General features: G+C 43.5%; 1 long non-coding RNA gene and 6 pseudogenes across 2 annotated transcripts in view; 1 reads left to right on the forward strand and 6 right to left on the reverse strand.

The window, feature by feature from the left end:
* The window catches only part of LOC145536404 (uncharacterized), a 584758-nt gene extending 578600 nt beyond the window's left edge, over window positions 1–6158 (forward strand). For both annotated transcript variants that reach the window (XR_014075827.1, XR_014075826.1), the window contains 3 exons: window positions 4517–4592; window positions 4874–4958; window positions 5585–6158. This is a non-coding gene — a long non-coding RNA (uncharacterized LOC145536404). The remainder of the gene's footprint in view (window positions 1–4516; window positions 4593–4873; window positions 4959–5584) is intronic.
* A 4735-nt stretch (window positions 6159–10893) lies between these two features.
* LOC145535891 (mortality factor 4-like protein 1) lies at window positions 10894–22566 on the reverse strand (annotated as a pseudogene).
* On the reverse strand, window positions 13733–14646 carry LOC145536456 (mortality factor 4-like protein 1 pseudogene; annotated as a pseudogene).
* LOC145536457 (uncharacterized) lies at window positions 14760–16693 on the reverse strand (annotated as a pseudogene).
* Window positions 16807–17617, reverse strand: LOC145536458 (mortality factor 4-like protein 1 pseudogene; annotated as a pseudogene).
* On the reverse strand, window positions 17828–18583 carry LOC145536459 (mortality factor 4-like protein 1 pseudogene; annotated as a pseudogene).
* On the reverse strand, window positions 18960–21045 carry LOC145536460 (uncharacterized; annotated as a pseudogene).
* Window positions 22567–22598: the final 32 nt, after the last annotated feature.

Here is a 22598-nt window from a genome sequence, read left to right on the forward strand (position 1 = left end):
TGGATTAGGGGCATATTAGATGCTACAGAAAGAAAAATTTGTGAATGTGGAGATATTCAATGCAAATTATAAAACAGAGAATATAATCAAACCATAAAATGAAAAGAAAATCAGTGAGCTGTCGGCAATGTCAAAAAGTCAATTACATGTGTAATTAACGTCCTCAAAGATAAAACAGAGATAAATGTCAAAAAAAACTTATTGAAGAAATAGTGGCAGATAATGTCTTAAATTTGATGACATGTAATCTAGTCAGTTCAATATACACTGGTAGTTATACCAATTATTTGATGATTCCTTGGAAAAGACATAAGAGGTAGCTGTAGCAGAGATTTATTTGGGTGGTGGTTTGATAGGATTCCTTATGAGAGGAAGTCTCTAACAGTAAGAAACCTTCCAGATACTTTTGGATCATTGCTCAGAAGGAGAAGAGGGATAGGGGACTCACAGAGGGGAGGGAAACAGAAAGATGAGGTTACATATATAGGTGATGTCACTCAGCAGCATGGCAGGGAATCTCTAGGGTTAGAACCCTGAAGGCAACAATGGTTTATGATCTTTTATAGACTCAGAGTTTGTCAAATCTGGCTAGCAGATGCTGGGTGCAGCTGAAGTCTGGGTTGAAGTATGGATTTTCTCAGGGATGGTTTCTACATATTTTGCTCAGCATTAAGTGTTAATTTCAGATTGGGAATTTGACACTTACATTGTGGTAACACTGGAATTCATATCCAATCCTCCAGGATTTTCTGTGGTATTTTTTAAATCACTTAAAGTGTGGTGTTAACATTTGTTTTGAGACTTTGCTAGACCATTTTTACAAAGGCTATTTCTTACTGTATGTCATCACTGAAATCTCTATTTTCATAACTTATATTCAGGGAGTATTTTAGTAGAAATTTCCTTTAATGCCACAAGTTATAACAGAACAAACAAACCAAAAAAAAAAAAAAAAAGAGCAAAACAAACAAAAAGACTCAGTTAACTCTCCTAGTGTTTGTAAATTGCCTCTTTTCTGTAGCCCAACATGAAAGCTCACTGTCTACTCAAGTTCTTTTTGAGCATGTATCTCAGCTTTCTGAGTTTTCCCATATATATGGCTGGTGTTGAACATCCTAATTCCACAAAAAGCCTCACTCTAGTTCCTTAGGTGGTCTGTTGTATGTCTCTGCCCATAATCTCTTGCCTCAGGTGTCTGTGGATTTATTGTCCTCTTGCAGCTTTTATGAGAAGTGCCTGCTACTTGTCCCACCTGTGTCCTGAGTTGGGAGAAGTAGAAATGAGTGCTTTGCTTCAGGTATCCCCTAAACATGTTAGAACAGATGTATACAATAATCTGTGAATAAGATCTGCCAGTTCTCTCTGGTTTAAGAGAGGGAACTGGGAACTAGAGTGCTCCCACCGCAAGACCAAGACTGACTCCACACCAGAAGAATGTGGGGAAAAGTAAACATACAAATAAATTTTTCTATCATTTTGGAGGATGTTTTTTTCTGATTGAGTGTTCACTTGGTTTCTATAAACCTTTGACTGTTCTCCAGAAATCTGACAAAGATGGTTCAGAGAGCCCTCCTTGTTTTGTGTTTTTCCTGAGGGAGAATAAGGTCTTGGAAATTTGTAGTACTCCATTTTTCTGACCACCCATACTTTTAATATATCCCAGATCTGTAGTGAAAATCCACATTCACTCAAGTGTTGGTCTTTCTTTTAAGGATTTGTAAAGTGGAAGTGAAAGTCACTCAGTCTTGTCTGACTCTTTGGGATCCCATGGATTGTATAGTCCATGGAATTCTCCATGCCAGAATACTTGAGTGGGTAACCTTTCCCTTCTCCAGGGGATCTCCCCAACCCAGGGATCAAACAGGTCTTCCACACTGCATGTGAATTCTTTACAATTTATTAAACTTTTCAAAAACATTTTTTTCAATTTAAAACTTTTTTACATTGTTTCCTATTTCTTTTTTTGGCTGTGCTCTACAGATAGCACGTAGTATCTTAGTTCCCTGACTAAGAAATGGAACCCATGCCCCTTACATTTAGCACAGTCTTAACCACTGGGCTGCCAGGGAAGTCCCTCTTTGATTTCTGATTGTAGTTTGTTATTCCCTTCCATCTCCATACTTGAGACTTCTGCACAATTATTTTTGTAGCTTCTTAAGTTGGAGACTTAGATCATTTATTTAGATATTTATTTTCCTGTATGTTCATTTCTTTTGTTATTACTCATTTAAATAACTTATCTAATTTTGTTGTGATTACTGACTTCATCTATGGGTTATTTAGAAGTATGTTCCTTATTTTTTAAAGTTTGTCTATTTTCTGGATTTTTTCCCCTAGCAGGAGATTAAATTCCATTGCAATCAGACTGTATACTTATAATAAATTTCTAACTTGTCTTAATTGGCCCTGTATGATGTCATATAAATGGAATCATATCACATATAGTCTTTCGGATCTGGCTTCTTTTATCAAAGTACGTTTAAGATTTATCTAAGTTGAATGAATTACTAATTCCTTATTTTTATTGCTAAGGAACACTCCATTGCATGTATGTAACAAGGTTTATCTATGCATTCACCTTTTGCAAGTCATCTAAGTTATTTCAGTTTGGGGAAATTTTTGAATAAAACTTCTATATATATGTCCAAACTTTTGTATGAACATAGTTTACATTTCTTTTGGATAAATCCTTAGGATTTGGATTGCTAGACATATGTTATATGGTTATTTAACTTCATAAGAATCTGCCAAACTGTTTTCTAAAATGATTATAACATTTTACATTCTTACCAGCAGTGTGTGAGCATTTCAGTTGTTCTGCATTCTCTCCAAAACTTTGTATTTTAAGTTCTTATTTATAGTTATATCCATTTTAATAGGTGTGCAGTGATATCTAATTGCGTTTGGTTCCATCTTTCGCAAATGGTGATCAGCATTGTTCTTCATTAGGGGAAAGCAGATAAAAACAAAATGAGGTATCTTTATAGTCATACCAAAATAGCTAAAATTAAGAAGACTGACAATTCCAGACTTGGTTAAGATGTAAAACAACTGGAACTCTCATATGTTGTTTTGGTTGTTGGAAAGAGTACAAACACTTTGGGAGGGAAGCCTATCTTGGCACTAAATACTGAAGCTAACAATATTCCTATTTATGCTGCAATACAGCAAGCCCACTCCTAGAGAAACGAGTGCTTATGTGCCTGTACTCTGGAATGCAAGTATAAGAAATTCATAGCAAAGTAGTTTATAATATACCCAAACTGGAAATAACCACATGCACATCAAGAATAGAATTAAATAAATTCTGGTCTGTGAACACATCAATTACAAAGTATAAAATTCCTGCTATACATACTACTATCAGTGAATATCATAGGTACTTATTTGACAGAAACCAAACACAAACTATGTACAAATTAGTACATACTCTGATTTCTTTTTACATAATATTTAAGAAGAGGCAAAACAAGTTCATGGTAACAGAAATAAGAACAGTGGTTGGCTCTATAGTGGGTGATTGATTTAAAAGGGACATAAGAGGGAATTCCCTGGCAGTCCAGTGGTTAGGACTTCACACTCTCACTGCTGAGGTCATGGGTTTGATCCATAGATGGGGGAACTAAGATCCTGCAAGCTACGAGGCACAGCCAAAAATAAAACAGTTAAATAAATAAATAAATGGGATATAAGAGAACTGTATGGAATAATAAATTGAAAAAGGTAGTAATTATGAGGTATATGCAGATGTAAAATTTCAATCTATATAATTAAGATTATACACTGGAATATTACCCAGCCTTAAAAAAATGAAAATTTGCAACAATATGAATGGACCTGAATGGTATTATGCTTAGTGAAATAAGTCAGACAGAGAAAGATAAATACTGTATGTTATCATTTAATGTGAATCTGAAAAATGAAATAAATGAAAAAATAGAAGCAGAATCGCAGATATAGAGAAAAGTCTAGTAGTTAACAGTGGAGCAAGACAGGGATATGTGATTGAAATACACAAACTACTATGTACAAAACAAATAAGCTACAAAGATATTGTACAGTGCAGGGGATTTAGCCAATATTTTATAACAACAGTAAATGGAATATAATCTATAAAAATATTGAATGTTGTATATGTGAAACTAATATAAATCAACTGTACTTCAGTAAAAATAAATAAAAATCACAAAACCACAAAAAATAAATAAAAGATATATGACAGAAAGATTAATACACCTTATTGAATGCATTTATTTGTCTTGTTGTTATTGTCACCTGACTTGTTTGCTTTAATTAGACTTGTTTATTAACTTAAAAACAGCTTTTAAATTAAATGAATCTGAGGGCTAAAATTAATCTGAGGTCTTATATATAAATTTACCTATAAAACAAAGTGTAAAATCATTTTCTGGAAAATATATTTTCACTTATTGGATGAATAAAATAGTTATGAAATCAGGGCCTTGAGAAAGAAACACAGTCTTATTTTCTTACAATATAATTTTCTTCCCTGTAGTACCTGAGATTTGCAAATTCTGAAAAATATAAGGCTGAGAATTGTTGGTGTCCAAATCACGTTGGAGAGGCCTCAGGTAAATATAAAGAAGTTACGTCTGCATTTAGAAGGAACTAGGAATGATAGTGATTTAAAGCAGGTGATTAAAGTATCAATGTAACTTGGAAGTTTCTCACTTTTGATATATTTGATTTAAGCTAGAGTTTTAAGATAATTGTTGAAAAAGCTTAAATTTAACTGACATCTTATGGAAAAGACCCAAATGAACTTTTCGGCTAACCCAATATTAATAAAGAATTATTGAGTAATGTCAACATCATGGTATAATGAAATGCTCCCTTTTTCTCTCCTCTTCAGTCTATAACCATTACAACATCTATAACTCAACCAAGATGCCTCTGCCCAGGACTCTGGACAGTTCCACACATCTGTACATCTAAAGGTAGGTGGAATAGACACATAGAAGAGGTAAAACAAGGGGAGCAGTTGAGACAGCGCCTGTGATCCTGGACCCCTGGCTGCAGTAGCTGAGCCTGCAGCCCCAGAGAACCCAGTAGCATCAGGGAAGGCAATACACAAATAACCAGCCTTTCAGCGGAGTGGTGTCCACAGCCACAGGAAACTAACTGGACATAGGGGCAGTGAAACCTGTGACCCTGTCCCATCAGCCATAGGCTGATGACAGAATACCACCTACAGTGGTGGCACCTATGAACTCAACAACCCTAGTCAAGGCAGAAACACTTTTGACCCTGGGTCCCCACCCCTCCTCATGATGGGAGAGTATACAACTCAGGATACTGGATTCAGTACAGGTGCCCACCATCCAGGTGCCACAGGCAGCAGTGCCAGTTACACCAGTAGCAGCAAGGCATCCATGACTCCAGAGGCACAATCAGCAACACTGAGGGGAGAGACTTCTGAAAGAGTTCTTGTAGGGTGGAAAGCTTCAATTCTCAGGTATACCCAGAGGAAGCTCTGGGAAGAGAAATGAAAAACTTGTGATATAGTGCCACCTACTGGTAAAGAAAAGAAAGGCCCCTAATCACTAACCTGTTGAATTCTTAGAATCAAGGAAGAGAGAAGAATAAGGAGGAGAGGAATAGAGGGAAGAAGGTGTTCGTTACTTCAAATGCATCAGCAGAGGAACAACATCAAGTAACATGAAGAACCACACTAACATAGTATCACAAGAAGAAAATGACAGTTCCCAAGAAGCCAAACTTAAAGTCATGGAATTTTGCCATGTAACTGATACAGAATTCAAAGTAACTGTCATGAAGAAGCTCAGTGATATACAAGAAAACCTAAAAAGCCAGTTCAGTCAGCTCATGAGTAAAATTAACAAAAGGAGAAACTGAAACTCTAAAAAAACAGTACGTGTGCTCCGTTGTGTCCAACTCTGAGACCCCATAGACTGCATCCCACAAGGCTTCTCTGTCCATGGGGTTTCCCAGGCAAGAATACTGGAGTGGATTTCTATTTCCTACTCTAGGGGATCTTCCTGACCCAGGAATCGAACCTGCATCTCCTTTGTCTCCTTCATTGGCAGGTGGATTCTTTACCACTGAGCTACCTGTGAATCCCTAAAAAAAAAAAAAAAAAAAAGTACCAAATTATTAAGTTGAAGAACCCCCAAAAATGAGATGAATAATGCATAGAAAGCATTGTAAATAGAAAAGACCATGTGGAAGACAGAATCAGTGAGTTCAAAGGTAGAACTCTAGCAATGACACACGTAAAAGAAAAGAAATAAAATCTAAAAAAAGGAAGAAATTCTATGAGAACTACCTAACTCTATTACAAGGGGAAAAATTAAGATAATGGGTATCCCAGAAGGAGAAGGGTAGAAGGTAGTGTAACAGCATTCATTTAAAGAAATAATAGTTACAGACATAAGGCAAAATTGTATAATGGGGTTTTCTAACCATCTAAAAGCTTTTAAGTTACAAATGGTTGTCCAAGCTCCTACGAGTGCCACAGCCTCCTCCAACTATTACTTGGGGCCCCTGGATCAGAGACCCTCAATATGAGGGTTAGGAGAGTATGTTGCCTCAACAATTTAAGGACTACGCCCTTAAACAACAGGAAGTAGTTACGGAATGAAAACGACGCCCCTTTCCCTTGGCAGCATAATTCTCCTAAAAGAAAAGGGGGGATGAGAGAGTCATTTCCTAGGCAGGTTGATAAGAAGTCTAGGGGTCCCCAAGGAGAGAGGGGTCTGGAATTCTCAAGGAGGAAGAAAGGACAAGCTTTTTTTTTTTTTTCTTTTTCTTTTCTCTCTACATTCCTTAGGATTATATAACAATAATGTATCCTGCCTGAGGACAGTCTCTGAATTAAACTTTCTGGCTAATTCTGTTATCTTAAAATGTAAATTATGGGAGTAGGTCTGTCTTTACAAGGATTATATAACAATAATGTATCCTGCCTGAGGACAGTCTCTGGATTAAACCTTCTGGCTAATCATGTTATCTTGGAGTATATAACTCCACTGCTAACACTAGCAAGTGGGTACTCTTTCTGCCCTCTTCTGATGCCCATGTCAGGAGCTTTCTCTCTCTCCTTTATATTTTCATAAAACTTTATTACACACACAAAAAATAAAGAAATAATAGGTGAGAACTTCCCAAATATGGGGAAGGAACAGGATATAGAATTTCATGAGACCAAGAAAACACCTAATTACCTCAATGGAAAAAGACCTTCCTCAAGATGTATTATATTAAAACTGTCAAAAGTCAATGACAAAGACAGAATTTTAAAGTCAGCCAGGGAAAAAAGAATGGTAACCTACAAAGAAACTCCTATGAGGCTATCAGCAGATTTCTCTGTAGTCAAGGAGAGAGTGGAATGACGTACTCAAAATACTAAAAGATAAAAACTGTCAACCAATAATACGCTATTTAGCAAGATACCATTCAGCTATGAAGGAGAAACAAAAGCTTTTTCCAGAAAAACAAAAGCTGAGGGAGTTTGTCAACCCTAGACCTGCTTTACAAGAGGTGTTGAAAGCAGCTCTTCTATCTGAAACAAAAAGGCAAAGGCAGCTAAAACTCTGAGTAAGGTGATAGAATCAGACATTTTCAACTCCATATTAGAATGGGCTATTAAACAGTTAATTATAGCATGAAGGTTAAAGAGAAAAGACACTAAAAAAATGATTACACCTACTGCAATTTGGTAAGAAAATCAAAACATAAAAAGGGATAGATAATGTTAGATAACAAGAGCATAAAAGGGGGAAGAGAAAAAGGATGAAAATCAGGCAAATAAAAATAAGATGCTATCAGCAGAAAAAAGGGCTATTTTGTCTATGAGACTATCTTAAAAATATCTCATGGTAACCACAAAACATACATCTATAGCACAGAGACACAAAAAAAGAGGAAACTGAGAAAAGCATAGAAAACTACTAACATAAAATGGTAGAAAACACAAAAATAAACAAGGGAGTTACAGAGCAATCAGAAAACAAAAAGTAAGACTGCTATGTTATGCCATACACAAAATAAACTCAAAGTGGACTAAAGACTTGAATATGGCATATAAAACCATAAACTCCTAGCAGAAAGCATAAAGAGGACGTTCTTGAACATCAGTTTAGCAGTACCTTTCTGGATGTCTCCTCATGCAAGGGAAGCAAAACCAAAAATAATTAAGTGGAACTACAGGAAATTAAATGGTTTCTGCACAGCTCAGGAAACCAAAACATAATCAAAAGACAGCCTACTAAAAGGGAGAAAGTATTTGTAAATCATAAATTTGATAAGTTAATGGCTAAAATATATAAAGAACACATACAAGTCAATAACAAAAAAATCCCAATGTTTAAAAATGGACAGAGGAGCTGAATAAATATTTTTCCAAAGAAGACATATGGTAGTTCAATAGGCAAATGAAAGGATGTTCAACATCCTTAATTATTAGAGAAATGCAAATCAAAACCACAATGAGCTGTTGCCTCAGAACTGTTGGAATGCTGTTATCAAAGAGGTAGGAAATAATGTGTTGGAGAGGATGTGGAGAAAAGAACTCTGTCATTTTGTGCTTACTGGAAGGCAAATGGCTCTGTCAATTGGGACTACAATTTATCAAGCTGGCAGAGACAATTTTCATTGTTGTAGAAAATTTTATCATATATTCAATTATGAACAGTTCATATGGAAGAGAGGTATGAGCAGGCAGAACATACCAATAAGTTCTTGATAACTTGAACTTACCAATACTGTAATGACACTGGCCCAGGAGACAGAGATCATTTGGGTCCCTGGAACCTGGAGCATAGCTCTCTGAAAGATTTATCTGCCTCAGCCACCACCAAGGGTCCCTGAGTTTCAGGTTCAGACATAATACAACAAAGCAGGATATCCCTATGAAAAAATAAAATAATTTTTGTCACAGTTGCTTCAGAATGAACACAAAGCAAAGAAAGTAGGATGCTGAAGAATTAATTCTTAAAATTATACTTTAATAGCTTTAACGTCTAGCTAATTCTGCCTCATAAGCAGGGTGTTAAGACAGTGACCTGTTTATGGTAGAATAGTGATACATACGCAAGTGACTTCTGAACTAAAGTTGTTTAATATGCATGTTTGTTGATGCATTATGGTCACACAGAGAATCACTCTGCCAGTAATAGCTTCCAGTAGAGTAGCCTTGGTACTGAGACACTGGCTGCCAGCTTCAGTGTACCAATGTTGGGGAAAGTAGTCAAATATTAGAAATATTTATACAAAGAATTAGTTGGTGAACAAACCATAATTAGAGGGAAACCCCAAACATCATATGACTAACATTAAAACATAATTTTTAGAAATATTTGTACAGCCACTATGGAGAACAGTGTGGAGATTCCTTAAAAAACTGGAAATAGAACTGCCATATGACCCAGAAATCCCACTACTGGGCATACATACCGAGGAAACCAGAATTGAAAGAGACACGTGTACCCCAGTGTTCATCACAGCACTGTTTATAATAGATAGCCAGGACATGGAAGCAACCTAGATGTCCATCAGCAGATGAATGGATAAGAAAGCTGTGGTACATATACACAATGGAATATTACTCAGCCATTAAAAAAATACATTTGAATCAGTTCTAATGAGATGGATGAAATTGGAGTCTGTTATACAGAGTGAAGTAAGCCAGAAAGAAAAACACCAACGCAGTATACTAACACATATATATGGAATTTAGAAAGATGGTAACAATAACCCTGTATGCGAGACAGCAAAAGAGACTCAGATATATAGAACAGTCTTTTGGACTCTGTGGGAGAGGGCAAGGGTGGGATGATATGGGAGAATAGCATTGAAACATGTAAACTATCATATGTGAAATGAATCGCCAGTCCAGGTTCGATGCATGATCCAGGGTGCTCGGGGCTAGTGCACTGGTATGATCCAGAGGGATGGGATGGGGAGGGAGGTGGGAGGGGGGTTCAGGATGGGGAACACATGTACACCCATGGCAGATTCATGTCAATGTATGGCAAAACCAATACAATATTTTAAAGTAAAAAAAAATAATAAAACTGAAATGGGTAATTAAAAAAAAAGATAACTTTATATTAACAAAGCTATGGTTATCTGTGAAGAACACATTAGTTTATTAATCATGCAGAGAAGGTCAGATGAGAACTGAATATGGGATGGATTGTGTTACTCTTTATCATCCCTACACTTTATATCTGAGTTTAGATGACTAAAATATATATATATGTTTTGAAATTTAAAGAAAAAAATTATTGAAGATCTGAAAAACAATTTCTAAAAGTTTTCTGGAAAACTGTACCTGCACAATGTATTGCGTCTGTCATGTTAAAACATGCATTAGACACAAATACATAAACCATGAAACAAGCCACAATTCTTCAACAATTTGAGCAACGAAAAAATGCCTAAGGAACAACATGGATGGATGACTTGCAAAGGATGGGCTCTTTTTACTTTAAGCACCATAAAAAAAGGGAGGAGCACAAATGGATGAGTGTGTTCAGTTATACACACTGAATTGAAACTTTGGCACTAGGAATCAGAGTATTATGTCATATAGCATTAGCACATATTACACAAGTGCGTAGTGTCAAAGGAATAGAAACTACCAGTGTTCAAAAGCAGCTTTGTCAACTAAGCAATAAAACACACGACAGTATGTCTCTCCATTGCCCATCACTAAATACACTGGTAGCAACTTTGAAATGAAAAAAAGAAAAAAGAAGCTGTAACTCCTTTTATTTTCTCTATGTAAAATGAAGAAAACAAGCATCAATTTTGTTGTACATGAATAGTTCCAAAGTACATTGTTTCTACAGGAGAAGGAATAAAAACAAAATGTGTTTACAGAGATCAAAACTGGGTGGTACAAGCACCTCACACAGCTTTCCAATGGTACTCAGGGGGAGCAACTTAATAATCACTGGCACTAAACAAAGTTGTAGAGTTCTTTGCCAGGTATTCTAGGAAATCATGAATATAATTCATTCAGTAATAAAGCAAGGTTCTTCTCATCCAGAGGTGTATAGGCCAACATTGCTCCAATTCTTACCAACCATCTAAGGAGATGTGGGGCCCTATACACCTGGAACATGGGTGCATCAGGGTGGTCTACAAGGATCTCAGCATATGTGGCCTCTCAAATTTGTAGAGCAGTTGAGTGCCTAGCATCATCATATTGTTCAGTTCAGTTGCTCAGTCATGTCCGACTCTTTGTGACCCCATGAACCCCAGCACTCCAGGTCTCCCTGTCCATCACAAACTCCCGGAGTCCACCCAAACCCATGTCTATCAAGTCAGTGATGCCATCCAGCCATCTCATCCTCTCATCCTCTGTTCTCATCCTCTCATCCTCTGTCGTCCCCTTCTCCTCATGCCGCCAATCTTTCCCGGCAACAGGGTCTTTTCCAATGAGTCAGCTCTTCTCATAAGGTGGCCAAAGTATTGGAGCTTCAGCTTCAACATCAGTCCTTCCAGTAAACACCCAGGACTGATATCCTTTAGGAAGGACTGCTTGGATCTCCTTGCAGTCCAAGGAACTCTCAAGAGTCTTCTTCAACACCACAGTTGAAAAGCATCAGTACTTTGGCCCTCAGCTTTCTTTCTAGTCCAAATCTCACATCCATACATGACCACTGGAAAACCCATAGCCTTGACTAGACAGACCTTTGTTGGCAAAGTACTATCTCTTCTTTTTAATATGCTGTCTAGGCTGGTCATACCTTTCATTCCAAGGAGTAAGCGTCTTTTAATTTCATGGCTGCAATCACCATCTGCAGTGATTTTGGAGCCCAGAAAAATAAAGTCAGCCACCGTTTCCCCATCTATTTGCCATGAAGTGATGGGACCGGATGCCATGATCTTAGTTTTCTGAATGTTGAGCTTTAAGCCAACTTTTTCACTCTCTTTCAGTTTCCTCAAGAGGCTCTTTAGTTCTTCTTCATTTTCTGCCTTAAGGTTGGCGTCATCTGCATATCTGAGGTTATTGATGTTTCTCCCAGCAATCATGATTTCAGCTTGTGCTTCCTCCAGCCCAGCTTTTCTCATGATGTACTCTGCAAATAAGTTAAATAAGCAGGGTGACAATATACAGTCTTGACGAACTCCTTTTCTTATTTGGAACGAGTCTGTTGTTCCATGTCCAATTCTAACTGTTGCTTCCTGACCTGCATACAGGTTTCTGAAGAGGCAGGTCAGGTGGGCTGGTATGCCCATCCCTTTTAGAATTTTCCACAGTTTATTGTGATCCACACAGTCAAAGGCTTTGACATAATAAACAAAGCAGAAATAGATGTTTTTCTGGAACTCTCTTGCTTTTTTGATGATCCAGCGAATGTTGGCAATTTAATCTCTGGTTCCTCTGCCTTTTCTAAAATCAACTTGAACATCTGGAAGTTCACGGTTCACGTATCATATTGAAATACTCCTTTATTCTGGCCACAACCTCATTGATTGCATACTCCTTATTATCTGTACTTCTTCAACATTTCTTATACTTTGCATGATCCTCTAAAATGGAGGGTGTCCCAGGTGGCTCAGCGGTAAAGAAACTGCCTGCAGTGCAGGGGCTACAGGAGACACACGTTCAATCCTCGGGTCAGGAAGATCCCGTGGAAAGGGCATGATAATCTACTCCAATATTCTTGCCTGGAGAATCGCATGGAGAGACGAGAGTGGTGGGCTACAGTCCAAGGGGACTCAAAGAGTAGCACACGACTAAAGCAAAGTACAACCCATGAAATAAAATGGACTACACAGACTTCTTGGCAGGGAGATGAAAGAGCTTATTTTGGTCGGGTAATTAAGTCCCAGTCATCAACAAGCCACCGTTAGACATTTCCAGAATCTTGACTTTAATAACTTCAACTCTGCTCATGAGTGTTTCCTCGTTTGAACAGGAGGATCTAGTCGAGGCCTTCTCTGGCGAGGAGCTTGAGGTGACTCATGGGGCTGGAACCATCTCCCATTTCTAGGTGTCCTCTCTTATCTTTTTTTGTTTTCAATTCAGTGTTTTTCTGCTGCAGTGCCACAGGCTTCTTGCCGGGAGCAGCGCCTCGCATGACTCTTCCCCTCTGCATACCGCTCCCGATTGGCTCTTTGATGTCTTCATTACTTGCGCAGATCGATAGCGACGTGCTTGAGGACTCTGCTTTCTGGAACCCATTCTAACCACTGCCATGGATGAAGTATGTCACTTGTTTATCTTTCATGGCAACTTGTAGGTACTTCTTTCAATAAAGAAGAGGCCCACACAAGCACTGCACTCTCTCCTGGAATTTAGGCTTCGGGACCTGCTTTGGCGCCTTTGTTAAGAGACTCCCTCATGGTGCCACCTCCTTCTCCCACCAACCCTGACTACCTCCCGAAACTCTCGACCCCGCCCAGCTGTGCCGCAGACGCACATTTTGGCATCATCAAGTCTAAAACCTGGGCCCGACTTGCGAGCGTCGGCAGACCGCCCAGCACCCAGACCTACAATATTTTGTTGAAGACCGAAGTATTTCATCAGAAGTAAGAAGATGACTGAGACAACTGAATTGGTCTTCCAGACTCAGATGGTAAAGAATCAGCTTGTAGTGCAGGGGCTCCAGGAGACACAGGTTCGATCCCACGGTCAGGAAGATCCCCTGGAGATGGGCATGGGAAAGCCTTCAATTTATCTTGGCCTGGAGTATCCCATGGACAGAGCAGCCTGGTGTGCTACAGGTCACAGGGGTCACAAAGAGTCAGGCAGGACTGAATTTAGGAAGAATGCACGCACTAGAATGGAATCCCCATTCTTTATGCCAGGACAGTGAAAGAGCTTGTTCTGGTCGGGTAATCAAGTCCCAGTCATCACCAAGCCACCGGTTGAGATTTTCAGTTCTCTTGACTCTCCCCTTCAGCTTTGCTCATCAGTGCTTGCTCGTTTGCAACAACAGGATCTACTCGAGCACTTTGCTGTCGAGGAGGCCGTGGTGTCCCCCTGGGGCTGCCACCATCTCTGCTTCCTGGTGTCGTCTCTATGTTCATTTTTGTTTTCACTTCAATGATTTTCTGCTGCGCTGCAGCAGTCATCTTGCCAGGGACAGCCCCTCGCATGATTCTTCCCCTCTGCATACCGCTCCTGATTGGCTCTTTGAAGCTTTCCTTGCTGGTGCAGACGGATATGCATCTGTTTGGGGACTCTGCTCTCTGGATCCCATTCCAACCACTGTAATGGGTGAAGTCCGTCACTTGTTTATCTTTTACGGCAAAGTGTAGCTGCTTCATTTCATAAAGAAGAGGCGCACACAAGCACTGCACTCTCTCATCCTCCTGGAATTTGAGCTTCGGAACTTGCTTTGGCGCCTTTGTTAGGAGAGTCGCTGCTGGTGCCGCCTCCTCCCACTGGTCGTGACTACTGCCCCATACTCTCTACCCCACCCAGCTTTGCCTCACATGTACCGTTTGGCATCGCCAGCTCTACAACCTGGGCCCGATTTGCCAGCGTCCGCAGACCGCCCCAACACCCAGACCTGCAATATTTTGTTGGAGACCTAACTATTTCATCAGAATTCAGCAGATGACCGTTGCAATAAATTTGGTCTTCCAAGACTCAGATGGTAAAGAGACTTTCTGCTGTGCAGGAAGGACAGGAGACCCAGACATGTTCGATCCCTGGGTCAGGCAGATCCCCTGGAGAAGAGCATGGTAACCCACTCCAATGTTCTTGCCTGGAGAATCCCATGGTCCAAGGAGCCTGCTGGGTACTGTCCACGGGGTCACAGAGACTCGGACACGCCTGATGCAACATCGAAGGCACGCGCTAGAAATGAATCCACACTCTTCCTGGCTGGAAGATGAAAGAGCTTGGTTTCGCCGGTTAATTAAGTCCCAGTCATCAACAAGACACCGTTGGAGTTTTTCAGGAGCTTTGACTTTGACTTCCAACTCCCTGATGAATATTTCCTCATTTTCAACAGTACGACCTACTCGAGCCCGTTTCTGTCGAGGAAGCTGTGGTGTCTCACCAGGGCTGCCACCATCTCCCATTTCTAGGTGTCCACTCTTATTCTTTTTTTGCTTTCACTTCAGCGTTTTTCTGCTGCAGTGCCACAGGCTTCTTGCCAGGGACAGCCCCTCGCATGCCTCTTCCCCTCTGCATACCGCTCCCGATTGGCTCTTTGATGTCTTCGTTACTTGTGCAGATCGATAGCGATGTGCTTGAGGACTCTGCTTTCTGGAACCCATTCCAACCACTGCCATGGATGAAGTATGTCACTTGTTTATCTTTCATGGCAACTTGTAGGTACTTCTTTCAATAAAGAAGAGGCCCACACAAGCACTGCACTCTCTCCTGGAATTTAGGCTTCGGGACCTGCTTTGGCGCCTTTGTTAAGAGACTCCCTGCTGGTGCCACCTCCTTCTCCCACCAGCCCTGACTACTGCCCCATACTCTCGACCCCGCCCAGCTGTGCCGCAGACGCACATTTTGGCATCGTCAAGTCTACAACCTGGGCCCGACTTGCCAGCGTCGGCAGACCGCCCAGCACCCAGACCTACAATATTTTGTTGAAGACCGAAGTATTTCATCAGAAGTAGGAAGATGACCAAGACAATTGAATTGGTCTTCCAGACTCAGATGGCAAAGAAACTGCTTGCAGTGCAGGGGCTCCAGGAGACACAGGTTCGATCCCTCGGTCAGGAAGATCCCCTGGAGACGGGCATGGGAAAGCCTTCCGTTTATCTTGGCCTGGAGTATCCCATGGACAGAGCAGCCTGGTGTGCTACAGGTCACAGGGGTCACAAAGAGTCAGGCAGGACTGAATTTAGGAAGAATGCACACACTAGAATGGAATCCCCATTCTTTATGGCAGGACAGTGAAAGAGCTTGTTCTGGCTGGGTAATGAAGTCCCAGTCATCACCAAGCCACCGGTTGAGATTTTCAGTTCTCTTGACTCTCCCCTTCAGCTTTGCTCATCAGTGTTTGCTCGTTTGCAACAGCAGGATCTACTGGAGTGCGTTGCTGTCGAGGAGGGCGTGGTGTCCCCCTGGGGCTGCCACCATCTCCGCTTCCGGGTGTCGTCTCTGTGTTCATTTTTGTTTTCACTTCAATGATTTTCTGCTGCACTGCAGCAGTCATCTTGCCAGGGACAGCCCCTCGCATGATTCTTCCCCTCTGCATACCGCTCCTGATTGGCTCTTTGAATCTTTCCTGCTGGTGCAGACGGATATGCATCTGTTTGGGGACTCTGCTCTCTGGATCCCATTCCAACCACTGTAATGGGTGAAGTCCGTCACTTGTTTATCTTCTACGGCAAAGTGTAGCTGCTTCATTTCATAAAGAAGAGGCGCACACAAGCACTGCACTCTCTCATCCTCCTGGAATTTGAGCTTCGGAACTTGCTTTGGCGCCTTTGTTAGGAGAGTCGCTGCTGGTGCCGCCTCCTCCCACTGGTCGTGACTACTGCCCCATACTCTCTACCCCACCCAGCTTTGCCTCACATGTACCGTTTGGCATCGCCAGCTCTACAACCTGGGCCCGATTTGCCAGCGTCCGCAGACCGCCCCAACACCCAGACCTGCAATATTTTGTTGGAGACCTAACTATTTCATCAGAATACAGCAGATGACCGTTGCAATAAATTTGGTCTTCCAAGACTCAGACGGTAAAGAGACTTTCTGCTGTGCAGGAGGGACAGGAGACCCAGACATGTTCGATCCCTGGGTCAGGAAGATCCCCTGGAGCAGAGCATGGTAACCCACTCCAATGTTCTTGCCTGGAGAATCCCATGGTCCAAGGAGCCTGCTGGGTACTGTCCACGGGGTCACAGAGACTCGGACACGCCTGATGCAACATCGAAGGCACGCGCTAGAAATGAATCCACACTCTTCCTGGCTGGAAGATGAAAGAGCTTGGTTTCGCCGGTTAATTAAGTCCCAGTCATCAACAAGACACCGTTGGAGTTTTTCAGGAGCTTTGACTTTGACTTCCAACTCCCTCATGAATATTTCCTCATTTTCAACAGTACGACCTACTCGAGCCCGTTTCTGTCGAGGAAGCTGTGGTGTCTCACCAGGGCTGCCACCATCTCCCATTTCTAGGTGTCCACTCTTATTCTTTTTTTGCTTTCACTTCAGCGTTTTTCTGCTGCAGTGCCACAGGCTTCTTGCCAGGGACAGCCCCTCGCATGCCTCTTCCCCTCTGCATACCGCTCCCGATTGGCTCTTTGATGTCTTCGTTACTTGTGCAGATCGATAGCAATGTGCTTGAGGACTCTGCTTTCTGGAACCCATTCCAACCACTGCCATGGATGAAGTATGTCACTTGTTTATCTTTCATGGCAACTTGTAGGTACTTCTTTCAATAAAGAAGAGGCCCACACAAGCACTGCACTCTCTCCTGGAATTTAGGCTTCGGGACCTGCTTTGGCGCCTTTGTTAAGAGACTCCCTGCTGGTGCCACCTCCTTCTCCCACCAGCCCTGACTACTGCCCCATACTCTCGACCCCGCCCAGCTGTGCCGCAGACGCACATTTTGGCATCGTCAAGTCTACAACCTGGGCCCGACTTGCGAGCGTCGGCAGACCGCCCAGCTCCCAGACCTACAATATTTTGTTGAAGACCGAAGTATTTCATCAGAAGTAGGAAGATGACCGAGACAATTGAATTGGTCTTCCAGACTCAGACGGTAAAGAAACTGCTTGCAGTGCAGGGGCTCCAGGAGACACAGGTTCGATCCCTGGTTCAGGACGATCCCTTGGAGACAGGCATGGGAAAGCCTTCCGTTTATCTTGGCCTGGAGTATCCCATGGACAGAGCAGCCTGGTGTGCTACAGGTCACAGGGGTCACAAAGAGTCAGGCAGGACTGAATTTAGGAAGAATGCACGCACTAGAATGGAATCCCCATTCTTTATGGCAGGACAGTGAAAGAGCTTGTCCTGGCCGGGTAATCAAGTCCCAGTCATCACCAAGCCACCGGTTGAGATTTTCAGTTCTCTTGACTCTCCCCTTCAGCTTTGCTCATCAGTGTTTGCTCGTTTGCAACAGCAGGATCTACTCGAGCGCTTTGCTGTCGAGGAGGCCGTGGTGTCCTCCTGGGGCTGCCACCATCTCCGCTTCCGGGTGTCGTCTCTGTGTTCATTTTTGTTTTCACTTCAATGATTTTCTGCTGCACTGCAGCAGTCATCTTGCCAGGGACAGCCCCTCGCATGATTCTTCCCCTCTGCATACCGCTCCTGATTGGCTCTTTGAAGCTTTCCTTGCTGGTGCAGACGGATATGCATCTGTTTGGGGACTCTGCTCTCTGGATCCCATTCCAACCACTGTAATGGGTGAAGTCCGTCACTTGTTTATCTTTTACGGCAAAGTGTAGCTGCTTCATTTCATAAAGAAGAGGCGCACACAAGCACTGCACTCTCTCATCCTCCTGGAATTTGAGCTTCGGAACTTGCTTTGGCGCCTTTGTTAGGAGAGTCGCTGCTGGTGCCGCCTCCTCCCACTGGTCGTGACTACTGCCCCATACTCTCTACCCCACCCAGCTTTGCCTCACATGTACCGTTTGGCATCGCCAGCTCTACAACCTGGGCCCGATTTGCCAGCATCCGCAGATCGCCCCAACACGCAGACCTGCAATATTTTGTTGGAGACCTAACTATTTCATCAGAATTCAGCAGATGACCGTGACAATAAATTTCGTCTTCCAAGACTCAGACGGTAAAGAAACTTTCTGCAGTGCTGGAGGGACAGGAGACCCAGACAGGTTCGATCCCTGGGTCAGGAAGATCCCCTGGAGAAGAGCATGGTAACCCACTCCAATGTTCTTGCCTGGAGAATCCCATGGTCAGAGGAGCCTGCTGGGTACTGTCCACGGGGTCACAGAGACTCGGACACGCCTGATGCAACGTCGAAGGCACGCGCTAGAAATGAATCCACATTCTTCTTGGCTGGAAGACGGAAGAGCTTGGTTTCGCCGGTTAATTAAGTCCCAGTCATCAACAAGCAGTACTCTTGCCTGGGAAATCCCATGGACCGAGAAGCCTGGTAGGCTACAGTCCAAGGGGTCGCTAAGAGTCGGACACGACAGAGCGACTTCACTTTCAGTTTTCCCTTTCATGCACTGGAGAAGGAAATGGCAACCCACGCAAGTGTTCTTACCCGGAGAATCCCAGGAACGGTGGAACCTGATTGGCTGCCGTCTATGGGGTCGCCCAGAGTCGAACACCGCTGAAGCGACTTAGCAGCAGCAGCATCAACAATCCACCCTTGGAGTTTCTCAGGAGCTTTGACTTTGACTTCCAACTCCCTCATGAATATTTCCTTGTTTCCAACAATACGACCTACTCGAGCCCGTTTCTGTCGAGGAAGCTGAGGTGTCTCACCAGGGCTGCCACCATCTCCCATTTCTAGGTGTCCTGTCTCATTCTTTTTTTGCTTTCACTTCAGCGTTTTTCTGCTGCAGTGCCACAGGCTTCTTGCCAGGGACGACACCTCGCATGCCTCTTCCCCTCTGCATACCACTCCCGATTGGCTCTTTGATGTCTTCGTTACTTGTGCAGATCGATAGCGATGTGCTTGAGGACTCTGCTTTCTGGAACCCATTCCAACCACTGCCATGGATGAAGTATGTCACTTGTTTATCTTTCATGGCAACTTGTAGGTACTTCTTTCAATAAAGAAGAGGCCCACACAAGCACTGCACTCTCTCCTGGAATTTAGGCTTCGGGACCTGCTTTGGCGCCTTTGTTAAGAGACTCCCTGCTGGTGCCACCTCCTTCTCCCACCAGCCCTGACTACTGCCCCATACTCTCGACCCCGCCCAGCTGTGCCGCAGACGCACATTTTGGCATCGTCAAGTCTACAACCTGGGCCCGACTTGCCAGCGTCGGCAGACCGCCCAGCACCCAGACCTACAATATTTTGTTGAAGACCGAAGTATTTCATCAGAAGTAGGAAGATGACCGAGACAATTGAATTGGTCTTCCAGACTCAGATGGCAAAGAAACTGCTTGCAGTGCAGGGGCTCCAGGAGACACAGGTTCGATCCCTCGGTCAGGAAGATCCCCTGGAGACGGGCATGGGAAAGCCTTCCGTTTATCTTGGCCTGGAGTATCCCATGGACAGAGCAGCCTGGTGTGCTACAGGTCACAGGGGTCACAAAGAGTCAGGCAGGACTGAATTTAGGAAGAATGCACACACTAGAATGGAATCCCCATTCTTTATGGCAGGACAGTGAAAGAGCTTGTTCTGGCTGGGTAATGAAGTCCCAGTCATCACCAAGCCACCGGTTGAGATTTTCAGTTCTCTTGACTCTCCCCTTCAGCTTTGCTCATCAGTGTTTGCTCGTTTGCAACAGCAGGATCTACTGGAGTGCGTTGCTGTCGAGGAGGGCGTGGTGTCCCCCTGGGGCTGCCACCATCTCCGCTTCCGGGTGTCGTCTCTGTGTTCATTTTTGTTTTCACTTCAATGATTTTCTGCTGCACTGCAGCAGTCATCTTGCCAGGGACAGCCCCTCGCATGATTCTTCCCCTCTGCATACCGCTCCTGATTGGCTCTTTGAATCTTTCCTGCTGGTGCAGACGGATATGCATCTGTTTGGGGACTCTGCTCTCTGGATCCCATTCCAACCACTGTAATGGGTGAAGTCCGTCACTTGTTTATCTTTTACGGCAAAGTGTAGCTGCTTCATTTCATAAAGAAGAGGCGCACACAAGCACTGCACTCTCTCATCCTCCTGGAATTTGAGCTTCGGAACTTGCTTTGGCGCCTTTGTTAGGAGAGTCGCTGCTGGTGCCGCCTCCTCCCACTGGTCGTGACTACTGCCCCATACTCTCTACCCCACCCAGCTTTGCCTCACATGTACCGTTTGGCATCGCCAGCTCTACAACCTGGGCCCGATTTGCCAGCGTCCGCAGACCGCCCCAACACCCAGACCTGCAATATTTTGTTGGAGACCTAACTATTTCATCAGAATACAGCAGATGACCGTTGCAATAAATTTGGTCTTCCAAGACTCAGACGGTAAAGAGACTTTCTGCTGTGCAGGAGGGACAGGAGACCCAGACATGTTCGATCCCTGGGTCAGGAAGATCCCCTGGAGCAGAGCATGGTAACCCACTCCAATGTTCTTGCCTGGAGAATCCCATGGTCCAAGGAGCCTGCTGGGTACTGTCCACGGGGTCACAGAGACTCGGACACGCCTGATGCAACATCGAAGGCACGCGCTAGAAATGAATCCACACTCTTCCTGGCTGGAAGATGAAAGAGCTTGGTTTCGCCGGTTAATTAAGTCCCAGTCATCAACAAGACACCGTTGGAGTTTTTCAGGAGCTTTGACTTTGACTTCCAACTCCCTGATGAATATTTCCTCATTTTCAACAGTACGACCTACTCGAGCCCGTTTCTGTCGAGGAAGCTGTGGTGTCTCACCAGGGCTGCCACCATCTCCCATTTCTAGGTGTCCACTCTTATTCTTTTTTTGCTTTCACTTCAGCGTTTTTCTGCTGCAGTGCCACAGGCTTCTTGCCAGGGACAGCCCCTCGCATGCCTCTTCCCCTCTGCATACCGCTCCCGATTGGCTCTTTGATGTCTTCGTTACTTGTGCAGATCGATAGCGATGTGCTTGAGGACTCTGCTTTCTGGAACCCATTCCAACCACTGCCATGGATGAAGTATGTCACTTGTTTATCTTTCATGGCAACTTGTAGGTACTTCTTTCAATAAAGAAGAGGCCCACACAAGCACTGCACTCTCTCCTGGAATTTAGGCTTCGGGACCTGCTTTGGCGCCTTTGTTAAGAGACTCCCTGCTGGTGCCACCTCCTTCTCCCACCAGCCCTGACTACTGCCCCATACTCTCGACCCCGCCCAGCTGTGCCGCAGACGCACATTTTGGCATCGTCAAGTCTACAACCTGGGCCCGACTTGCGAGCGTCGGCAGACCGCCCAGCTCCCAGACCTACAATATTTTGTTGAAGACCGAAGTATTTCATCAGAAGTAGGAAGATGACCGAGACAATTGAATTGGTCTTCCAGACTCAGACGGTAAAGAAACTGCTTGCAGTGCAGGGGCTCCAGGAGACACAGGTTCGATCCCTGGTTCAGGACGATCCCTTGGAGACAGGCATGGGAAAGCCTTCCGTTTATCTTGGCCTGGAGTATCCCATGGACAGAGCAGCCTGGTGTGCTACAGGTCACAGGGGTCACAAAGAGTCAGGCAGGACTGAATTTAGGAAGAATGCACGCACTAGAATGGAATCCCCATTCTTTATGGCAGGACAGTGAAAGAGCTTGTCCTGGCCGGGTAATCAAGTCCCAGTCATCACCAAGCCACCGGTTGAGATTTTCAGTTCTCTTGACTCTCCCCTTCAGCTTTGCTCATCAGTGTTTGCTCGTTTGCAACAGCAGGATCTACTCGAGCGCTTTGCTGTCGAGGAGGCCGTGGTGTCCCCCTGGGGCTGCCACCATCTCCGCTTCCGGGTGTCGTCTCTGTGTTCATTTTTGTTTTCACTTCAATGATTTTCTGCTGCACTGCAGCAGTCATCTTGCCAGGGACAGCCCCTCGCATGATTCTTCCCCTCTGCATACCGCTCCTGATTGGCTCTTTGAAGCTTTCCTTGCT

The sequence above is a fragment of the Giraffa tippelskirchi genome, chromosome X (genome assembly GCF_054371585.1).
Source record: "Giraffa tippelskirchi isolate mGirTip1 chromosome X, T2T-mGirTip1v1.2.pri, whole genome shotgun sequence".
Taxonomy (NCBI): domain Eukaryota; kingdom Metazoa; phylum Chordata; class Mammalia; order Artiodactyla; family Giraffidae; genus Giraffa; species Giraffa tippelskirchi.